The sequence below is a fragment of the Urocitellus parryii genome, unplaced genomic scaffold (assembly GCF_045843805.1).
Source record: "Urocitellus parryii isolate mUroPar1 unplaced genomic scaffold, mUroPar1.hap1 Scaffold_40, whole genome shotgun sequence".
NCBI classification, from domain to species: domain Eukaryota; kingdom Metazoa; phylum Chordata; class Mammalia; order Rodentia; family Sciuridae; genus Urocitellus; species Urocitellus parryii.
In genome coordinates this window covers 953,864-978,171 of record NW_027553586.1, presented here as the reverse complement: position 1 = coordinate 978,171, position 24,308 = coordinate 953,864, and the positions used below count along the sequence as shown (strand labels likewise).

General features: G+C 36.3%; 1 pseudogene; it reads right to left on the bottom strand.

Annotated features, from left to right (window-relative positions):
• Window positions 1-1,118: 1,118 nt before the first annotated feature.
• On the bottom strand, window positions 1,119-20,028 carry LOC144252304 (F-actin-capping protein subunit alpha-1-like; annotated as a pseudogene).
• Between the last annotated feature and the right edge of the window lie 4,280 nt (window positions 20,029-24,308).

Genomic DNA, 24,308 nt, shown 5'->3' with positions numbered 1-24,308 from the left:
CCTGCCAATATAACTGGGAAGGGTTGCTATATCACAGTTATACTTTATTTCTTGGCAGGCAGGACTGAGGAAAAGTAATTTGGAACAAGTTTTACACCCTACTTAGAAAACACTAGTATTCCCTTAAATAACAGGTTACAGTAGAAGGATACTGCCTGGAAGTTACCTTTTCACTTTGGTTCATCTTAAGTTTTTGTGATTTACAGAGTTGATTCATTTGCTTATAGTACAATCCTGCCACAAAATGTTAAAGCACAAGATATGTATTCCTTCAGTCTGCATTTTCAAGTTTTATACTTTACTACATCCACAGTATGTCCGTAGTTCTTGGATACTTAAAAAAATAATACATGAATAAAACTCTTCTAAAAATGCAGATGTCTATAACTACAATGGTACTAAGTGGGAAGAAGACAATGAGGGAATGAAGAAAGCAAACATACTCCATGTGCAGAGAATATGGTTCAAGGCTTTGGATTAAAAATGAGTGCCCCCCAGAGAAGCTGGATGTCATGGAATTTGCAGAAAACTTCCTTTCCCCCCAAATAATAGACCTGAAAAGCCTCAATCCAAACTTTTGAAAAACGATAGTTATGAGATGCTATAAATGATGATCAAAGCAGTCAGACGGAGAAGGATGTATGTGTCTTCCATTTAGCTACAATTTGTAGCAGAGCCTCCTCAGCTATTGGTGGGTCAGTCAAAAACACTGAAGTACCAGAAGTGCTTTGGAGCACAGGGTAAAAGTACTAAGCATATTATCTGTCTAAATCAGTAACAGGACTTCATGGCTAGGAAAATTTTCTAAAGAGTAAAATGACCCCAGAATAGATGGATCTTTCTTTAACACTAATTGTAGCAGAATTAACAAAAAGGACAAAAAAAAAAAGATTTACAAGTAGATATAGTGATAACAGAAAAATACAAGGCAGAAAACACAAAAAGATGAAGTCAATGCTATAGGTTCAACAGTATTTCATGAGGCTAAAAAAATCTGTTAACTTTGAAAGCCCTAGCAAAATATCACTCTTGTTTAAAAATCACTTATTTATCATATGACCACATTTATCATATGAATCCTTTTCTTTGTACATACTGAAGAATCCTACACTCAGCCTTTAAGCATTCTGTATTTCTTTGCCAAACTTTTAGCTGAGTATCTTGTTCTAGTCAATTTTTGTACTGGTAACTGGACGCTGCCTGCGCAAGGCCTTGAATGTGGTGTCTGACATTGTTTGGTAGTTTTCACTAATTGCAGTCTGCAACAGATAATTGAAGGCTAGTTACTTGAACAGAAATGGGTTGGTTGTAAATAGGAAAGTAACTAATTAGTCAAAGGGCATGCTTACATTACAAGAGTTAGACAGGATATATTATATTATTTCTAGTGAGTTCCTCTTCAATTTCTGAAGTGAGCCAAGAAGATCATATATATCCTTTAAACTAGAGCTATGGTCTCTTCCAAACTTAAAACTTTAATTTCAAGCAGAATGCCAGATTAAAGGGTCTGACTCAACAGTATAGGCATTCAAGATAAAAGAGAGAAAGGCCAAACAAATATATTAACAGAAAAATATGGCACTAGGATTTAGAAAAATTAGTTCCAAGTCTTTTTACCTGATATTCATTTTCTGCACTCTCTATGATTTGAATAAAATCCTTGGCAGTTTGGACTTCATTCTAATGGAGAAAGAGGAAGAAAAAAATGAATGAATTATTTGGTTCCTTGTTTATTGGTTGAGTGCAGCAAAAGGGGTGCTCTGCCACTGAGCACAGCCCTTTTTCTAAATTTTTAGACATGGTTTCACTAAGTTATCAAGGCTGGCCTTGAGCTTGCAATTCTCCTGCCTCTAGATTCTGGATTTGCTGGGATTATAGTGAAAGGTTAATAAAATAGGTACTTGTCACTCCGTTTTTCTATATGCTTAACAAAGCACTGTTGAAATCCTGAGAACTGTTTTGCTAATCTTGTTCCCAGAATGTGCTGTCTCCAACTGCCAAACTACAGAATGCACTCCCTCACTCTGTTGCAGGCAAACTGCCCACTCACTCTATCTCTCTTTGCTAAAGTGAACTCTGAGCCCCAGTATGCTGGCCTCCAAATAAAACCCTCCTGTTGTTGCATAAGACAGTCTCTTGTGGTCTCTTCTTCCAACGTTTCGCCCGACCCTAACAATAGGTGTGTGCCACTGAAGCAAGCAGTGCTTATATATTTAAAAATTCATTTGTGCTGGATACAGTGACAACTCCAGAGGCTAAGGCAAAAGGATCAGAACTACAAGGCCAGCATTGGCAACTTAGCAAAACCCTGCCTCAAAATAAAAATTTTGAAAATAAATACAAGGGGCTGGAGATAAAAGTTCAATGATAGAGCAAATCCCTGGGCTCAGTCTCTAGTACCACAACAAACAAGCACGCACTAAGTAAAAAGATGCTGAAAAGTTGATCCATATTAACTAACTGTGGTATGATAATTCCTAGATTACCAAGCGTTCCAATGCATATTACCTCCTTTGATTCTTAGAATTATCCTGTGAAATGAATAGTTTTTTATCATCACATTCATTCTGCAGTCAAAAATAGAATCCTCTAAAATGATATGACCAAAATTATACAGCTTTTGAATGATAAAAATAGAATCTGAATCCAGGTCTTCACCAAAACTAAAAACCAGACAAACAAACCCCATGTACTTTCCAGTCTATCACAGTATGGTCTGAAGAGATCATTACTGTGTCTTTAAATCTTAATGCCCTGAAAAAATTATTTTTGCTTTAAGATGAAATGAACAGGGGTGGGGTTGTAGCTCAGCAGCAGAAAGCTCAACTCATATGTGCAAGACCCTGGGTTTGATCCTCAGCACCACATAAAAATAAATAAGTGGAATAAATGTGTTTTGTCCAATTACAACTAAAATAAATATTTCAAAAAAGATGAAATGAACAATGCCCTCAGGGCCGCACCCCAGGACCTTTGCTTGCTAAGCAAGTGCTCTGCCACTGAGTTACATTCCAGCTGGATGTCTGCCTTTTCCACTCTTTTTTTAAAATATTATTTTTAGTTGTAGATGGACACAATACCTTTATTTTATTTGTTTATTGTATGCAGTGCCAGGGATCAAACCTGGTGCCTCACACATTCTAGGCAAACGCTCTACCACTGAGCCACAGCCCCAGCCCTGCCTTTTCCACTCTTACTCTCATGCTTCTACAATACAGTTTCATAGAAACTTCATGATGTGCAGTGACTTTACCACCGTGAGGGTTAGAGACTGTATGAAGCTGATAAGGGAATCCAGCTGTCTTTTATTAAGGAAGATATTACACAATTTGTGAAGACATAAATTAATGTTATTCTTTTTACTTTTTTTTCTTTTGCTTTGGAAAGTTAGTTATCACCCACAAAAAATGTTTCTATGTTGCTAGATGTGGTGGTGCATGCCTATGATCCCAGCAACCTGGAAGGCAGAGGCAGAAGGATCACAAGTTTGAGGCCAGACTCAGCAAGGCCCTAAGCAATTTATCAAGATGGTGTCTCAAAAAAGGGGGTGTGGATGGGGATATGATTCAGTGGTTAAGTGCTCCTCCTGGGTTCAGTCCCTAGTGGGAGAAAAGGTATACTCATACAATGCTGTTGGGACTGCAAATTGGTACAACCACTCTAGAAAGCAGTATGGAGATTCCTCAGAAAACTTGGAATGGAACCATCATTTGACCCAGTTATACCACCCCTCAGCAATGTTACAGAGGACTTAAAATCAGCATACTGGAGTGACATGGCCACATCAATGTTCATGGCAGCTCAATTCACAATAACTAAGCTATGGCCAACCTAGGTGCATTTCAACAAATGAATGGATAAAGAAAACACAGTACATATACATAATGGAATAATACTCAGCCATAAAGAAGAATGAAATTATGGTATTTGCCAGTAAATGGCTGGAACTGGAGACTATCATGCTAAGTGAAATAAGCCAATACCAAAAAATGAAAGGCCAAGTGTTTTGATATGTGGATGCTGACACAACTGGAGGGGCGGGCAGTTGGAGGAGGGAGTAGGCTGGGAATAGGGGGAAGGGAGGAGAGTTAAGAATGGGAAAGATAGTAGAATAAATTGGACATAACTTTCCTATGTGCATATATGAATACATGACCAGTGTAACTCCACATCATGTACAACCACAAGAATGGGAAGTTATACTCCAGTTACGTATAAGTCAAAATACATTCTATTGTCATACATAACTAACCAAACAAGCAAAACAAAAACAAATAATGGATGGATTACACTCCAGGTCAAAACAAAATATTTTAAAGTAAAAAAGACAAAAGTGAAAAAAACTTTAAATATTGTATACTTACCGAAACAGTTACTAAACCTTGTACATGTTTATGACTAACCAACTGAACATTGCCATCTTCATAATAGTGAACCTGTGTGATGAAGTATTTGATAAAGTTTTTGTTTATGTTTAGTTCATATAGAATCCTATTACTTAATGCACAGATTCATGCTTTAAGCTATCCTTTAAGTTGACAATCCATGTTTAGCAATTCTGAATAATTAACACAATCAATGATAATACATAGTGGTATTAAAAGAAAATTCACAGAATATTTAAGTTTAAGAATTCTTTTTTTAATATTTATTTTTTAGTTGTAGTTGGACAAAATATCTTTATTTTATTTATTTTTATATGGTGCTGGGGATCGAACCCTTGGCCTCACACATGCTAGGTGAGTGCTCTACTGCTGAGTCACAACCCCAGCCCAGTTTAAGTATTCTTTGGGCTTGATGGTGCATGCCTGTAATCCCAGTGACTTGAGAGGGTAATGCAAGAGGATGGAAAATTTGAGGCCAGTATTAGCAATTTAATGAAACCTTGTCTCAAAAAATAAAAAGGGCTGGATATAGTTCATTGGTAAAGTGAACCTGAGTTCAATCTTGTACAAAAGAAAAAAGTAACAAAACCTCTTTCCTTACAAGATAAAATTTAAATTCAAAAAACATTTGTATGGGGCTGTGGCTCAGTGGCATCATGCTCACCTAGCATGCATGAGGCACTGGGTTCAATCCTCAGCACCACATAAAAATAAAGAAAATAAAGTCCATGAACAACTAAAAAATATTTAAAAACAAACAAAAACAAAAACAACAAAAAACATTTGTGTTTTTGATTCCAGGCACTGGGACAGATATTATGACTACAAAGATAAATAAGATCCCACTTTAGAAATATTAAAAAATAATAAAAATCATGGAAAATTAGTTTCTTTTTGAAAACCAAGGAGTTTTAATGGATCCTTAATATGTGAGACAAGGCCATACAAATATCATCAATATGCAGGAGGTTCATAGATCTGACTGGCATGAAAAACCTAATTGGGAGTTAAAAGAAAATCACTAAAAACCAAATATTTGATGGAAAATTACACTCTAAAAATAAGTGTGACATAGGCCAGATGCAGTGGCACATGCTTGTAATCCCAGGAACTCTGAAATGTGAGGCAGAAGGATCTTGAGTTCAAACTCAGACTCAGCAATTTAGCAAGGCCCTAAGAATCTCAGCAAGACCCTGTCTCTAATAAAATAAATCACTGAATTTCTTAGAGCCTTCATTTTGCTGAGGCTGGCATTGAACTCTAGATCCTCCTACCTCAGTCTCCAGAGCCACTGGGATTACAGGTATGTGCCACTGTGTCTTGCTAGGCCTAAATATCTTAATGTCTCTTTCAAATAATTTTCACTGTGACTTTTAAAAGATAATAAAAATGAAGTAAGCCTTCTCCCAAAGTGTGACCAGACATTCTATATTAAAAAGTATATATGTATAGGGCTGGGGATATAGCTTAGTTGGTAGAGTGCTTGCCTTGCATGTATAAGACCCTGGGTTCAATCCCCAGCACCCTGCCTCTGAACACACACACAAGTATAAAACAGGGCTGGGGTTGTGGCTCAGCAATAGACAGCTTACCTCCGCTCCTCATCACCACATAAAAAAAAATAACCAGCAAACAGTATTCTCTACATAATTATCTTTATCAACCCAAAATAGATCTCTGTTTAACTACCTCCCCAGGAAGGCTTTTATTTCTTCTCATTTCCATCCACCTCTCTTTGCATCTGCATATAATTTAGTACTTATTTTAATTCTACAACAAAGACCAACTTGCATGTTTATTTTAAAATGTGAAGTTTTATTTATTTAGGCAGTGCTGGAGATTGAACCCAGAGTCTTATGCATATTAGGTAGGAACTGAGTCATACTCCCAAACCAAAAATGTAAACTTTTTTACCATGATCAATGAATATGTTGGAATCTTACCTGAATCCTGAGTACTCCAACCACCTGGGCTGTAGGTGGTGTAATAGTGAACTTCCACTCTGATCTCCAACGACCATTCCTATTAAAACATACACATACAGTGCTGCAGAATTAGCAGTAGGCACAAGAAAGACGTGATTTACCACTGAGGCCAAAAAGTTGAAAAAAATTTTTGAGGGGTTGGGGAGGAGAGGACCAGTCATTTCCAATTTGATAAACCCAAGGCATATTCAAACATAAGTCTGGAACCAAGTGGCCTGACCATAAACATTTTCTAAATTATCTGGATTTCCACTTTTCCTTAGTTTGCTTTGAAGTGAACCATTCCCATTCTGTTCATGGTAGGCTCCTCTGAAAATGGACAGGCTGCTGAGTTACATAATCAACTCAAATATTACTAACCCTTACCCAAGTAAAACTCAATAATTTCAACTGGGCACTTTATATTAATCATTTGTTCTCACTCAATATACAAGTAGTTTTTAAAAAGATATGGCTATAGAATCTTAGAATTGGAGCTGGGTATGTTGACACATTCCTGTAATCTCAGTGACTCACAAGACTAAGACAGAAGGACTGCAAGTTCAAGACCAGCCTTGGCATCTTTGTGAGACCCTGTCTCAAAATAAAAAAAAATAAAAAATAAAAAAATAACAAGAACTAGGGATGTAGCTCAGTGGTAAAGCACCCCTCGGTTCAATCTCACATATTGGGGAGAAAACAAAACAAAAAAACCAAAAAACCCAAAAGAAATTAGAATTGGAAGGAATATGAATAATGTCTAAATTCATAGATGGAGAACTGAAATCTTTTTTTTTTTTTAAAGAGAGAGTGAGAGAGGGGGGAGAGAGAGAGAGAGAGAGAGAGAGAGAGAGAGAGAGAGAGAGAGAGAGAGGGAGAATTTTTAATATTTATTTTTTAGTTCTCGGCGGACACAACATCTTTGTTGGTATGTGGTGCTGAGGATCGAACCCGGGCCGCACGCATGCCAGGCGAGCGCGCTACCGCTTGAGCCACATCCCCAGCCCCAGAACTGAAATCTTGTAAGTAAAAAAAAAATTACCCTGCTGAAGCAGGAGGATCAAAAGTTCAAGGCTAGCCTCAGGAATTTAGCAAGACCCTCAGCAACCTAGTGAAATCCTGTCTCAAAAATAAAAAGGACTAGGATGTATGTAAAATAATAAATGTGGGAGCAGCGAATGAATTATATAATTCTTGACCTGTCCCTCCTGGAACGCTCTGTGCAAAGGCCTAGATTTGAAACTGACCAGCTGCTGTGGTGATGCCCTGTTAAAAGGGAAATTCCATGCTAGCCAGGGACTTATCAGTTCTTAACCTTGGGTTCTAATGACAGTTGGCCACAGGTGGAGAATTATGGGCACAAGCTGATAGTTCTAATTGGGCTGTTTATACCCTCCACTTTGGTTCTGTTTATCTTTAAGAAACTTTCTTACAATGAATCCTTTTGAGGTTAAAACCTGTATCATAAACATGCTGAACTGGCTCTGGGTTGTCCATCCCTCATCAGGGGATGGAGAACCATGGGGGCCCAGCTTTTTCTCTATTTGTCTTGTGTCCATCTCCTTATCACCTGGTCTGGTATCTGAATTAACTGCTGTGCAGTTTGCAGCAAAAAAATTCTCAAAATAGATAAAAATTGCTGATTTCTCTACAAAATAATTAGACGCAAACAAAACAGAATATCTATTTCTTACCAGAAGTTTTTAGGCTGAAACTGATGGCTTTCAATACATGCCATAATAGTCTGTTGCCCATCTATAGTTTTAGCATAAACCTATTAGGGAAAAATCAAACTAGAAAAACACAATCTAAATGACAGACAATGCACATAAGTAGTGTGTTAAATCCTTGAGACAGAATAAAAACATAGCACTCACAACCAGATCCTGTTAAATTCTTTATATATATATATATATATATATATATATATATATATATATATGTTGTAGGTGGACACAATACCCATATTTTATTTTTTTTTATGTGGTGCTGAAGATCCAACCCAGTGCCCTGTGCATGCTAGGCAAGCAGTCTACCTCTGAGCCACAACCCCAGCCCTAGATTCTGTTAAATTCTAACAGAGTCAGAGGTACAATGAATAGAGGAAAATATTGCTCCTGGCTTAGAGTTTAATGGAAGTGTCATTTAAGCTGAGCTTCACAAAGCAGATAAGATTCTGATAAGCAGAGACTGAGAATAAAGACCAGCAAACAGTTCAGGCATGAAATCAAGGATTTGTTAAGTGAATGTCAATTAGGTCATCAGGTTAGAGGGTATGTGTAAAGTAGACTAGTGGGAGACAGAATGGTAGATTTAGATCATACAGTAGTAGATATAAGTAAAAACTTTAGATTTCATTCTACAGGAAGCAGAAAGAGAGTAAAACAACATGACCAAAACAGTTATTTCGGGAGAATATGACCAGCACTATTATTTTTGGAGAATGACCAATACTGCTATACAGGAAAAAAAAGGGAAGAAAAGCTGGATGATGGTTAGAAGACCAAAATTAATTTAGGTCATAATCTAGGGTAGTATCAAATGGTAATGAAAAGGAAGGGTTGCAGACAGAATGCATAAGTTTAGCAATATATTGTAACTGAAGGATTAAACAAACAGACAAACAAAAAAAGGAAGGGCCAAAGTATTTGTACATCTGAATGACTAGGAAGATGGTGGTATCAGTAACAAACTGGGAAATCTAGATGGAAATGTCTAGCCAGTAGTTACAGAAACACCAACTGTTCCTTACAGTAGAAATAAATGGAAACAATTACTAGGGAATGCAAAGAAGCCATTGAATTTTAGAGTTCACATAATATGTTTTCCCATATTATTTTCTATTTGCTCTACTAAAACTGGCAAAACTACAACAAAATAAAAGAAAAGGCATGTTTATCATCCACAAAAGGTAAAGCTGAAGTTAGTTCATAGGTGTTTCTTGTGAAGATAAAACCCAAACATATTGTTTTTCTAACACTAAGTCTGTGTTACTTTCCCTATATTTAGTGGGCTATGAACTTTCAAGAGTATTTTAAAAGTTTTGGGATATTAGAAAATTAGAGACAAAGAAAAAAGAATTAATAGGTATTGATAATAGCACTCTAAGCAAAAGATCATTTCTATTTTCTGGGCTCAGTATGAAACAGCAAAAGAAGTCAAGGACCACAAAAATGTTCACTGGATCAAGTGATTCAGGAACTATTAATACTCACAGAGAGCACTTTCTATAGGATGGAGACTAAAGTAAAACTCAAAGGCTCATAAGTGGATGAGTAAAGAGGACATAGCACTAGTAGGTGAAGAAGGCCCAATGATTTGGAGGGTAAGGAAGAAAACAGAGGAGAAAGAGCAAGATGAACAGAAACAACTCGGAAGAATTATCATGATTAAAGTTTTATCTCCATTAAGTACAGGAAAAATAAGAACATTTCTAAGTAATGAGAACTATATAAGAAGGAAAAACAAAGTCATATGAAATTGTCTTAAAGTACACAGGATAGTATGAAACCAAGAGTAAGAACCTTTCTTTCTCAAATTCAAGTGTAATGGAAAAGTTTTTCAGTGTGGAGGGAAGAGAAAAAGATTTTATGTCAGACTCACACCTAATAAAATGTTGGGGATTAGATGCTCATCTAGGACAAATAAGAATTTTCTGGAAAATGCCACATAGAAAATGTGATAGGTAATAATGAGTTGAAATTACTAAAATAGATTACTAAGCAAGACAGCTAAGAATATAGAAAACTAGTGTACAGTAGACACCATTAGGAAAATTCCAGCACTGTGTTGCTCATTTGATAGCTAAGAGAAGTGAAAAAAGACCCCTGAGGTTATTTGCCATTGAAACTCTCCAAATTAAGAATGGGGAATGACAAACTTTGAATAGGTAACAAATGACAAATTGAAAGTGTATTTAGGATCGAAAAGCCAATTTCTAAAAGGAAGTGTATCAAGTCTCCCACTGCAATACTGGGTTCCAAAAAGGAATTCTGTACTGGTATCCACCAAGATGGGTTTTCTCCTTTATGAAATAAACAAACAAATAAATAAATGAATGAATGAATGAATAAATAAATAAATAAATAAATAAATAAATAAATAAAAGAATAATGTTATCTATCATTTAGGCAGGGCTTACGTTGTGCCACTGTTTTAATCACTATAAATGCATCATTAACTCATTTAATCTTCACATCAATACTATGTGGTAAGAACTATTTCCATTTCAAATGAGAAAACAGACATGTAACCATTAAGTCATTTACCTAAGGTCACACAGCTAGTTAGGTGGCAGGGCTAACTAACTCAAACCAGTTATTAAAGTTTAAATGTAAGTGCTTTTAACTAACTTTCTATATTGCCATTTAACTCATCATCATCACATATTTAAAATACTCTAGTTAATGTATTGTTTTTGAGAATTTCTTAGAGATTAGATTTTCAGCATTCTCATTAAATAATAAATCTGTTAGGTAATACATGTTAATTAGCTCAATTTAGCCATTCCACAGTGTATACCTATTTCAAAACATCATGATTTTATTAATTGATATAAGTTTAAAATACAATAATAAAAAATTATTAAACATTCTGAGGCTGGTGTTACAGCTCAGCTGCTAGAGTTCTTGTTTCACATGCACAAAACCCTAGGTTCAATTCACAGCACCACCAAAACAAACAAATTAAAAATTAAAAATTCTACACATTTTTCTTGTCACAATATTATAAAGAGGAAATCATGTTAGAGCCAAATTTATCCGTTAGAGCCCAAGAGATAGTAAAAAATAAAAATAAAATTACTCTGGGTTTCTAAAAGTGTTTATTTCAAAACAGTTTTGATTATCTAGTGAAAAATATCTTAACTATGCAGAAGTAGTTTTGTTTTTTTTTTATAAATGCCTATGCCAAAATGACACAAATGTGGACAATAGATCTCCCAACAATTTTAACATTTTTCCTAAGTCTAAGTTAAAGTATTTAAAAACTTAATTTTTGAAGTAAGGCAATATATTTTCATAAGTAAATAAAATAATTATGAAATAGAACATATAGAAATTCAAAATTATTATGCATTGTGATTTTTTAAGAAATTTTTCATGTATTTATACTCTTTTTAAAAATGGTTTAGGGGGCTGGGGTTGTGGCTCAGTGGTAGAACGCTTGCCTAGTATGTGTGAGGCACTGGGTTCAATTCTCAGCAACACATATAAATAAATAAATAAAGGCCCACTGACAACTAAAAAATATTTAAAAAAAAGATTTAGGGAATAAAATACAGAGACCATAACTAAGAAAGAAGTGATGTATGGTTGGCCAAAGTTCCCAAGTGATAAGGTAAATGTAAGAAATACACACTCTGATAATGAAATAGGCAGACAGTTACTTAACAGTACAGAAACTGTTGGAATAATGATCTTTCACATAGGCTCTTAAAGCATTGTCACAGGATTCTCTCCAAGACTTCAAACCTCCATCTACTTCCTCTGGTTGAGGGTCACTTGCTTCTTTCCATGAGTGATCAAACTTAAAGGGAATTTTGTTTCTTGGATCTAAAAATCAGCTATTACCCAGGTCACCATGCTCTGTAATTAAGACCTTCCAAAGAAGACTTAAAATTATGAATAACTATAAAAATAGATTATCAACATTTTGCAAAACAAGTAAATAAAATTGAGGAAAGCAATTTTTCCTTAAGTAAAATTTCTCTTTCATATTGATTTTTCCAAGTCTCATTTTTATTCTTATGAAAATATTATATTTATGGTAAGTCAACTTTATCCTATAAATTGCCCCCCCCTCCTAAAAACTCATCATTTCTTGGTTGGTCTAATATTTATGTAAGTACTTTTGAACACTTTGGTATTCTTTTTTCTATACTTTATGAAAAGTTTTCAGAGTCATTATACTGAACATTTAAAAATATATAAAGGTAAAATTCTCTTATTTCTCAAATAGCAAATTCCTAAAGGAACTTAAAGTAGCCTACATTTCAGTATGAATGCTTTTATTTCCCCATTAAATAAAAATGTCTCCTGTTATTCTTACCAAAAAGAATTAGAGACAGCTGGAAAACTTTTAAGATCTTTTGATTTTCTCTCTTCATATTAGGGGCATCTCTCTCTCTCTCTCTCTCTCTCTCTCTCTCTCTCTCTCTCTCGTCAAAGATAACAACTAGTATCAGCAGAAAGACAAAAGAATTTCCTAATGTGTAGAATATTTTTAAAAACTTTGAAAATCAAGACATAAATTTATTCAGCACTTAATTCATACATCTGCTTTGGTTTCTATCATCTCAACTACCTGTCAGGTATAGTCTATCTAATGGGTGTATTTTTTTCATATATTTTTTGGATCTTTTGAAAATATGTGAAAAGGGCATTTGTTGGGCATGTAAGCTGGAAATCAGCCTACTTGCTTTGTGATGGCTCATAGGGCTCCACACACTGGTCTGGATATTTGTGGTTTGGAACACCAACAACCACCAGCCCCATCACCATAGTAACCTGGCCACCCTCATGTGCACATTGTGTTCCTTTTCTTTCTGCTTTTTTCCAGTGAACTTTCAGCCCATTGGATGCCACTTGTAAGTGTGTTGCTTGCTCACTGGATTATTATGGCCCTCAGCTAAATTTACTAGCTAACAGACTATGCATAAAAGGCTTCCCTATGCAATAATAATGTGTAACAAGTTCTGTGAAACTGGCCACCAGAGGCTTCTTTTTGACTTTGTCACCACAATCTCCTCAGCTCTTCAGTGGGCTTTGGCTGGTCCGAGTGAGTCCACAGCCATTGAGTACTCTTCTTCCTAAAACCAAAAAGTGTGTGTGTGTGTGTGTGTGTGTGTGTGTATGTGTGTGTGTGTGTGTGTCTGTGTGTGTGTATTTGTGTACAATTAAAAAAAAATCATGGATACTTTGAAGCCAATTAATACTGCCATCAGGTAAAAAATCCCAGCAATAAAGGTGCCTCTGAAAAAAACACACTACTACACAAATCATACAGATGCCTTTTTAAGTAGGTACTACTCAAGTTTTATAATGTTATATGTTGCTCACTGTCATCATATAACTATGCTGAACCCTTTTCTGGATATAAGAAATACCATAAGTAACATTGCCAATTATATATTAGGTGTTTTATCAGTACTTGTTAACTGAATGCAAGTATTGTCTTAAACTTTTTATGGCATGGTATTAAAAGGATATCAGTACCAATGATCAAGAAATAAACAAAAAAATCCCTGAAATCTTTAACAATCTCATACTTATTTTTACAATCCAGTTGGTAATTAAATTCAGCCTACAAAGAAAAAGCATGAAGTTGACTCTTTCATTTAAATTCTCAAAATTTAGCACAACATTCTCCCTCATATCTGGATCATGTACCTACTATGAAACCAACGAATACCAATTAATGAATGGCTTATGATTTAGGATTTACCGTTTCCTGAGTGGGCTTTCCTTGAAAAAATCAGTGCAAAAACATTTAACATTAACAAAGCATTATAGCCTATTATATAATAAATAAGTCTTTAAAGTTTACCTCAATATTTTATCAATCTTATTAATTTTCCCAAGAATCACCTCTTGATTTCATTTATATCAATTGTATGTTTCATTTATTTCTGCTTCATTTTTATTATTTCTTCTGTTTTTCTGTTTTTTTTTTGCTAATTTGCTGTTCTTTTGCTAACTTGCTGAGATAAATACTTAACTCATTATTGTTTAACCATTCTTCTTTAATATGAGCATTTTCTCAAACAGCTACTTTTGTTAAAATCAACAGATTTTATATTTTTAGTTGTAGAATTTGTAAGAAAGAAAGTAATTTGTAGTTAATTTCATTGTGCCTTGTGATAGCTGATTTTAGGTACCTAGATATTTGGTTATATATTGTGTCTGAGTATCTGAGGGTTATTCTAGATAAAATAAACATTTAAATTGGCAAAATTAGTACAGCAATATGCCCTCTCCAATGTGGGTGGCCTCATCTAATCTACTAGAGACCTAAATAGAATTAAATACTGAGTAATAAAGAAATCTTTCTCTGTTTGATTGTATTTTAAGTGAGATGTCAGTCTTCTGCATTTGGATTATGACTCTCACTGGAACTCAGACCATGAGCTCTCAGGAGAGAGTCTCAGTCTGGCCCTACAGACTCAGACTGGAACTATATAATTATAGGTCTCCAACTTGTTAAATACAGATTTTGGACGTGTTAGCCCCCATAACTGCATGAACCAATTCCCTTATACTAAATGTATTTTTAAATGTCTCTATTTCTGTGTGTTTACTATTTGTTTAGCTTCTCTAGAGACACCAGATTAATACTCCAATACAAGATGGACCTTTTATACAGATAAATTATTTGAATTCATGAAAAGTAAACTTTCATTTTTATGTACCAGCTACAAAGCTAAGACATAAAATTTTCAAATAATAGCTCTTATTATAGAATAAAATATCATGTACTTTGGATTAATAATATAAACTAAGAAGACCCCTCAGGAGAAAATTATACTATTAGGAGAAATTGAAGTTCTAAGAACAAGATACTATTTTTGTGATTATCAGATTTAATATTTTCTGAAGGGGTATGTTAATTCCCCATAAGAAGTTAGCAAAATTACAATCAAATCAAGCAACCTCTGTTGACAAGATAATTTTTAAAATAACATAGAAAATTCAAAAGGTTAAGAAAATCAGTAACATAATCGTTAAAGAAGCACAAGTATTTGCTCCTCTAGTTGTTATAGTTTACTACAAACCTGCAGCAATTAATGATATTGGCATAAGGATAGAGAAATAGATCGATGGAACAGATGAGATTGTTCAGAATCAAGATCACTTATACCCTTGTCTTAGAACAAGTGACATTAGAGTATGGGAGAGTGTACACAGTGGAGAATTGCTGCAAAGTGGGTGAATGATACTGAACAATTAAGACACCTATATGGAAAAAAATCAACCTCAATTCCTACTTCATATTCAACAAAAAGATCAATACTTGCAGGCTTTCATACTTATTAACTAAACATATTTATTAAAGTTCTGATAATGTAAACATATATCTTTAAGACCTTAGGTAGAAAAAAGACTTCTTAAATAGAACACATAAGTTACTAATCATACAGGGAAGGGATAACACACTTTAACTACATTTAACTCAGATTCATCAAAAGCCACCTCAAAGAAGAAAAAAAAATAAGTTGCAGAAGTGGAGATGGATGTGACACATATAACAAAATGATTCATATCCAGAATATATGAAGGACGCCTAAACCTTCAATAGGAAAAAAAAGTATCAAAACCCTAATAGAAGAAGATGGGGGTATGCATAGGGGATACAGCTCAGTAGTAGAGTGTTTGCCTAGCATGAGCAAGGCCTGGGTTTGATCTATGTCCTACAAAATAAAGAACAAAACACAAGCACTTCACAACAGATGGCATTTAAATAGCCAATATACATTGGAAGGTGCTCTAACTCTTTAGGAAATAAGGAAATGCAACTCAGACAATATTGAAAACTATTACCCACTCACCAGTCAGCAAAATTAATATCAAATGTTGATGATTATTTGGAGAAATAGGAACTTTCTTACTCTGCTCTTGGAGCATTAAATGGCTGAAATTCACTATTTCATACATACATGAGACATATGAGATTCTAATCAGCAAGAGATCACATATATGACAGTGATCCCATAAAATTATAATGGAGCTAGCCAGGTGCAGTGGTGCACACCTACAATTCCAGCTAATAGGAGGACTGAAGTTTTGAAACCAGCCTAGGCAGCTTAGCAAGACAATGTTTTAATTTTTTTTAAGTAATAATAATAAAAGGTTGTACATGTAGCTTGGTGGTAGAGAACCCTTGGCTTTAATCCCTAGTACCACCAAAAAGATTATAATCTAACTGAAAATAATCCTTAATACGTAATGAAGTGGAGCTGTCTTGACATCAACATGATACTCATGTGTTTGTAGTGATGTTAGTATAAACAAACTTACAGTTCTTCCAGTCATATCAAAGTATAGCACATACAATTCGGAAAAGTGAATAACATTTGATAACTATAATGAGCATCTATGTTATTCATTTGTATATTTGCTATCCCATACATTTTTTTTATTATGGAGTCTTGCTACTTATTTTTAAAGTGCATATCCAGGTGTGGTGTTATCCACATATAGTCACAGTATTTTGGAAACTGAGGAAGGAGGATTGCTAAGGCAAGAAGATTGCCTTAATCCAGGGGATTGGTTACAGTCAAAGCAGGACCCCATCTCTTAAAAACCAAAAATGGCAAGTTTACTATAAAATAATATGCAATAACAGGCCACAGTGGGCCACAGTAAGTGATTATCTAATATATCTAGGTTTGTGTATGCATTCTTTATGATGTTCAAACAAGGACAAAATCACCTAACAATTAACCTGTCAGAATGTGTCCCATCATGAACATATACATATATATTCTTTACAATTAAGCATTTAATACAGTAGACATTGGTCAAATATGGATAATGCACATCTACAGTGTAGCTCCACTGCATCCACAGAGGCTCTAAAGAGTATAAAACACAGGCCAGAGTTAAAATATTTAGTATAAAAATAGCAAATATCTTAATTTTTTTAATCTATCATGTGTTGCAATGATTATATATATTTATTAGGCTGAATAAAATATATCATTAAGTCAGCTTTATCTCTGTCTACTTACATTTAAATGTAGCTTGGAAAAAAATTTAAATTATATATATACATTTCACATTATATTCTATTACATATCACTATTTCAGAGACATTACTCATATGTATACCTGAAGACTTGCACCAGGAGGATTGTAAGTAGCATCATTAGTTATAATTCCCAAACTGGAAATTATTACTAGAGTAATAATTTATAGTAATATTGTGGCATATTCATACAACATGTAGCAAAAAATAACAGTATAATAAAAGCATGGATCTATCTTCAAAATAATATTAACATAATGAAGCCAGATTAAAAAAAAATAAAAACACATATGATTGAATTCATTCTATTCTATTTAAAAAGTTCAAGATCAGACAAAACTATCAGATTAGATGAGAAAATTATTTAAAAAGCAGTGACTACCATAAAAATGGGGTACCTTTTAAAGAGATATGATGAGCAAAGTGCTGACAGTGTGTTAACTTCAACAAACAATATGCTCAGTGATGGTTAAATACTGGTGTTCTGTAAATTGTATATATTTTTATTTATATGCATTTTCTGATTGGGTTACAATTCACCATAAAGAGGACTTTCAAAAGAATCATCAGGCAAAGAAAAAATAAGGGTAAAGTTATCAATAAAATAAGTCTAAATGGTCATTTTAGTACCCAGTTCAAAGAAAAAATGACAGTTTCCAAATTCTGTAAGGGTATTGCAGAATACACCTGTAACACCAGGTTCTCATAAGAAGAGTGAGGTAGGAGAATCAAAATTCAAGGTCAGAATCAGAAACTCAATGAGACTCTGTCTCAAAATTTTTAGAAAAAGAAAAAATTAACAAAGAGTTTGGGATACAGCTCAAGGGCACAGTGCTCCTGAATTAAACACACACACACACACACACACACACACACACACACAAATACACAAACACAATCACAAACACTGTCAGAGCTTCAGAAACAGAGAACCTTCTCCAAGACTGGGGGTTAGAGAGGAAGAAAGAGTGGATGATATACAAGTAGCAGTGAGATTATTCCAGACTTTAATAGTAATACTAAAAGCTAAACAACACTAATTTCCAAAACAGAATTCAACATTCAAACAAATTTTCAATGACGTGTCAGAGTAATATACTCCTATATATACCAAAGTAAAAAAATCTTATCTCCCATATATTCTTTCTCATTAGGCTTCTGTGAGTTCTGCTATTGTAAAATGAATATAAATATCAATAAAAGAAAAATCTTGAATATAAAAAATGAAGGAACCATCATGGAAGAATGACCAAAGGAATGCCCAGAATGAAATGAAGGGAAATTACAGGATGAGAACTACTTAATAAACAAAAATATCACCAGTCCACATTTAGGTCAGAAAAACAGAAATATCACCAGTCCACATTCAGGTCAGAAGGCCCTGGGAGAAACTGTCTCAAGAAAATAAAATTGATACCACGACTGAGGGAACTAAAAATCTTGAGAGAATATTTGGAAAACTGATAGAGAGTTTGAGAATCAAAACACAGAAAACTATACAAATAAGAAAACAAGGTAATTTTCTAATCAAAAACTTCCTCCACAGCCAATCTTGAACAACTTAAGAGCTATAATGCCTGCAACTCTTAGCAGGCACTACAAATGTGCATGTGACAATGTCCCAAATAGCGTAAAACTGAATATAATCTAAAGTAGTTCACCAAAAATTTCCCAAGGTATTTAAAATGTTTCTGTGGGAATGTACATTAATTCTATTAAAATTGTTAATAAATTAATAGAAATTGTTTTTATACTTCACTAAAATGGTCAAATTTTCTTACACATATTTTATAAGCAAAGGGTATACCACAAATGTTGAGTTCAACAATATAACATTTGCCAAGCACCTAGAAAACAAGCACAACATATGAATGCTACCTAATAGGACTAAAGCAAAGGACAAGGATGAGATACTAGTTCTGGTTTTGCTCTAACATATCCTGCAAAAAAAAAAAAACAAATATAGACTTGAACATGAAGATGATTTGTCAATACCACCTACACTTAAATACTATTGGCTAACACAAAGTAGTAATGGGCATATACTTGCTTTATGCTACCAACAACATAGACCTACCTGGTAACTGAACTCACACTTCATGATAGAAGTACTATCTAAGAATTTCCCCCTTTGCCTTTAATTCAGGTCAGAGTTCATTACCACCACTCAGCACACTTCCACATTGTTTCTGTCTCCTTACAGAATTGGACTACACATGTCAGAAGATCAGTTTAATACTTTAGAACCTGGTGCACCAATGAGATGAAATTCACTCCACCCAGTGTTTTAAAAAGCATGACTTGAAATTTTCCTTAAGGGAGCCAATGTGCACTATTAAGAATCAGGACATTAGAAAAATCTGAAATTCGGAATGCCTGAGAAAACATTTTTTACCTTTAAAACACACTACTGCCTTCCTTTTCTAGGAATTTAATGTTTGAAGAATTATATTCCAGGTGCAGTCTTTTTCTCTCCTGGATCTCTCCTGGGGACAACAGATGGATCACAGTAGAGTTTGAGAAAGGACTGCGACTTGAATCCAGTTTTATGACCACAACCAACCCTTCCTTCCAGGACCCACCAAAAAATCAAAACAAAACAAAACAAAACATATCAAATCGAGAAAATGCCCTCCAGGACCAACAGGCAGAAAAGTCCCTGCCGCTGGCCACGGGGACATGGCTGGGCCTTGGCTGAGAGCGGGGAAGACCCTGCTTCCTGTAGGACTTCAGGGATGGACAGGCACCCTGCCCTCTGTGGGCCAGCCAGGTCGCTCCCCCAGGTCTCTGGTGGCCGCTGGCCCAGCACTGACCTTCTGGAGGCCCAGGACCAGCAACCCCCGCCATTTCTGATGGTTCTCATTGCTGAAGATTTCTGACCGCCGCTGCACCAGCTGCGTGGATAAGGTACCCACAGTGGAGCTGGGGCAGCCCATGGGCCAAGCTGGGCCACGATGGTGGCCAAGCCGTGGCAGGCCAGTGGCCACACAGTCAGAGCACAGGCCACATGTGTCGCAGGCCACCGCCTACAGCCCGGGCCATGACTGTTGCCAAGGAGCTCAGGGCTTCTTCCTGCCCCCAACTGGCCTTCGCCTCGCACAGTGCCCGCTAAGGAAGCGCCGGAACCCTGAACTACAGCCACCTGCAGGGCCCTCTATTCCGCAGAGCCCGCTCCTCTGTGGCTCCTGCTTTTTCTGGGCCCCCAGCCCCACCAGTGTCCCACCGCCTTCGCCTCCTTTCTGATTCCAGTCCAGGCCAAGACTGGCTGTGGGCAGAGGCAGCAGCTCCTCTGCTCCTAGCCCTCTCCCTGCCCTCCAGATAGGCAATGGCCCACCTGCATCACCTCTAGAGGGCCAATGCCACAGACTGAACGCGCAGAGGGAGGAGCATGCCACTGGGCCATGCACTGCATGAGCCGCCCTTGGGCAGCCACGCAGAGCTCTGGGGGAAAGCCGAGCTCCAGGGCACAGACACAGAGACTCAGCACGCACTGCCTGGAGAGGCCGCACATGAAGCATACCTGCAACAGAGCGGACCAGGCTGTGGCCAGACTGAGTGTGGCCATGGATTCGGCCTCTGGGGAACTTTTCAGGGACTGTTTCAGACTCACGGAGGATAAGTGCTCTGGGCCCGTGGCCAGTTCTGCTGTGGTGTGAACTGGTCAAAATAATCAATGTCATAGGCATAGGTTATAGACTATAGGAATAAGATAAGATGATATAGAGAAGCAACGGTAAGACATAAGTTCATAGACAAGTTCACAGGAGTAAGCCTTAGTAGAGAAATCATGTAACTATAATACATAGCATTTAAACCACAGGAAATTCTCCAGCAAGAGAGGCTTAATTTAAGACTTATGTTTCAAGTCCAAGATCTGGTGGCCCCTTGGTTTGGGCCTCTGTGATAGGTGGCACATTATTAAGGGAGAAAATATTGGAGGGATTTCTCCCACCTCAAGTCAAAGGAGAATATAGAAGGGAGGGAGGAGGGAAAGGTAGAGGAGGAGATGATGATGATGATGATGATGATGATGATGATGGTGATGATGGACGAAGAGATTGGTATTTCCCCATCTATTTTTCAAACCATGCTTCCAAACACCTCAGGACTTTTTACTAGGCCTCATCTCCTGAAGATTTGTTACAATTCCCTCTACCACCCTTGGACTAAGCTTTTGTATTATATAGAACTTTTGGGAGCACTTATCCAAATTTTAACAGTCAAGATTACTAACTCTTGAGTAAAAAATAATTATGATATTTCTAAAGTTTGAAGCTAACACAGAGCCAGATGCTGGATCAAGTAGAAAGATTATTACATAGAAATGTACAGATCACGCATATAAATGTTAAAAGCTTATATTTATTAATTTAAGCATCTGTGAACAATCTCTGAAGAGTAGTAGTTTTTCTACTCAACAAATATAAATCTCAAGGAAAATTTCTTTTTCAGACTCTTCATTTGGAGAAACAATATAGGTATGAATATATGTCCTGAGGGCCATTGCAAGTGAGTAATCTGTGCATTTCTGTTTTGGTGATGGAGTGCTCTGGGTACTTTGCCAGTAGAATGTCTAACACCATGAATCCCACCTCCATTTCCTCAGATCCTAATCTTTTTGTACAACCAATTCTTTAGTGAATGCTCAAAAAGGGCATATATTATTAAAGCCTTCATCCAAAGATCACTGTGAGAAGTGAAATAGGTAAGTGCTCTGGATATGACTTGGGATAATAGTAAATAGAAACACAGTGTATTTTTCACAGTTAGGATGGTGATTGTGATAATCATGATTTATGAAATTTTTCTGTATAATGATGATAACAGATTATTGTTTGGCTGCATAAGAATAACATCTTATTTTGGAGCACATTGTGATTGTTTTGTTACACAATTCTGTACAAGTATTATTCAGAGCTTTATCCAATTTTGAATTTTATGAGTAGCTGAGACTAATATTTATATACCAATCCTTTTGGGCTGATCAAGTGGCCAAACTCTGATCCAGTCTCCTAGCTTCCTTCCCAGGAGACAATCAGAGGAATAGGAAACACTAGGAAGTTTAGAGTGGAAAGGAGGAGGTTAGAAGCAGCCCTGCACAGGGGCTATATCCAGTCTCCGGGGCCACTGTATGGGAAAGGGACATGCCTAAAGACAGAAGTCATATTCAATAATGGGCAAGAACAAAAGTAAAGAGTGTATGGTAAGTTGGTGGTAGGGAGTAAGGAAAATAAGACCTAAAAACATACTGGAGCTACATCATGAAAGGTCCTGAATGCCTGCTGGAAAGTGTGTTCTTTAGACAAGGTGTCTCATTGAAGGTCCATGAGCCAGGGAGGATTAGAGAAAGATTGTTTCAGGAGGAAAGTTTAAGGGAACTTGCGAGTGGACAGGACTAGTGATGGGAAGAATTACATCAAACCTAAAATTTTCTGCATGTGGCTTTTCTGGTGATGAAGCCCCACAACAACCACTGCTGAGTTTCTAGTTCCTGGACTTGAAGAGGTATTCTGATGTCATTGACCTGTGGTGTGGAGAAGTGAAACTAAAGTATATAGATAGTTGTGGCTTCATGGGAAAAGTACCCGGACAAGGATTGGAGAGACCTGGCTGGGAGTGTCCCGAGTTGGAAGATTTCCCTCTCCTAGGTTTTGTTTTCCATCTGGTAAAACAAAGCAAGCGAGATGTATTAGTTGAGCATTTTACTCCAAGCTAGGAGCACTAGGAAAGACTTAAAATACAGCTTCAAGGGGTCTGTAAATGCCTGAAGTTGCATTAAAAATTGGTCTATAGCTTTCCCAGTTTCTCTTGCTCCACTGAAATGCCCTCTGCTGGAGGTGAGTCTTCTTCCTCGATTTTCCATGAATTTTATGTGCTCTTCCCATAGCACAGATCACACCCAGTATTGATGTTTCTTAACTCCTCAGAGCCCATAATCCCTTCTCAGTAGGTGTACCTGTTTGCCCCCACTTATGACTCTAGAGCTCATATATACATGTGTGTGAATGTGTAAATTTAGGGATGGAATTGAGTTCTGCCTAGGTAGGTGCTATGAGCATCCCTTTCTCTTTCCATTTGTTCCCTTTTAGCTCTTTTTGTGGTTTGCTGTATACAAATGAATGTTTCTCTGTAGTTCTGGAATAATGAAGTAATTGAACTTTGCAGGCCAAGCAGGAACTGTTTAAGGACGTCTTGCTAGTTGATTTTAAATTGCATTCTCATTTATCACTCTATTTGATTAAGTGGTAGTTCATTCTCAGGACCCTCATCCTAAGAATCTTCCTCAATATCATATTTCTTTCACTCTTGAATCTCCTAACATTTGGAGAAATAAAATGTTATTATTGTTTCCTAAAAAGTAAACTTAGGGCCTTTGTGTCTGCTGCTGCCCTTTGGAGCCACTTAGTGGTCATACATTTCCATGCAGTTTGCCTTCAGCTGCTGTAATTAAGCTGGAAAGGCCTTCAGTTTTTTTATGCTTCATCACTAGATGGAGTCAAAAGATGAACATGTTTGAAAACACGCAATCTCACAGGTTGTCACTCAGCTCTTCTGAAGTCATTATTTCTTTCCTCTTTTCAACTATCATGCCTTCCATGGGCAAGTCCTTCAGAGCTGAATAGGATATGGCCCTTCCCTTGAGGAAGTTAGAGTCTAGCATGAAGAAAGATAAGTAATTAAAATATTATAGATAAAAGTTCTTGTAGGTATGCAGAAATAATTAAACTCCTTGTTATTATGCAGGTAAAATTATAAATCCCTCCATGGTGTGTCTGGCAATTTGTGTGCCTTAGGTTTAGTAAGTTAGCCAGGAACTTTTCTTCACTGAAAAGGGAGTGGTGTGGCACTGACTTAGCAACTATGAAATGATGAATCCTCAAGTAGAAGGATGCCCTTGGGGAGCACAATGGAGTCACTGATTCATGCTGCATTGGCAAAGAGGCTTAGGTAGGAGCCTCCATTGAAAACATATCTACCTGAGAGGAACCTGTTGTCATGAGTAATTTAGAACCTTGGTCCTGCAAGTCTCTGCCTAGTGTGTAAAACCCTCTTACATCCAGAAGTCACAAAGAATTAGAGACAAACCCTTTAAAACTCTTGTATGAGTATCAAAACTACTATACTCTTAACTGCATCACAGGCACTGTGCTAAATTGTTTACTTACGCTCTCATTTAACCCATGTGATAACTCTAGATTTCTAGTATTTTTATCCC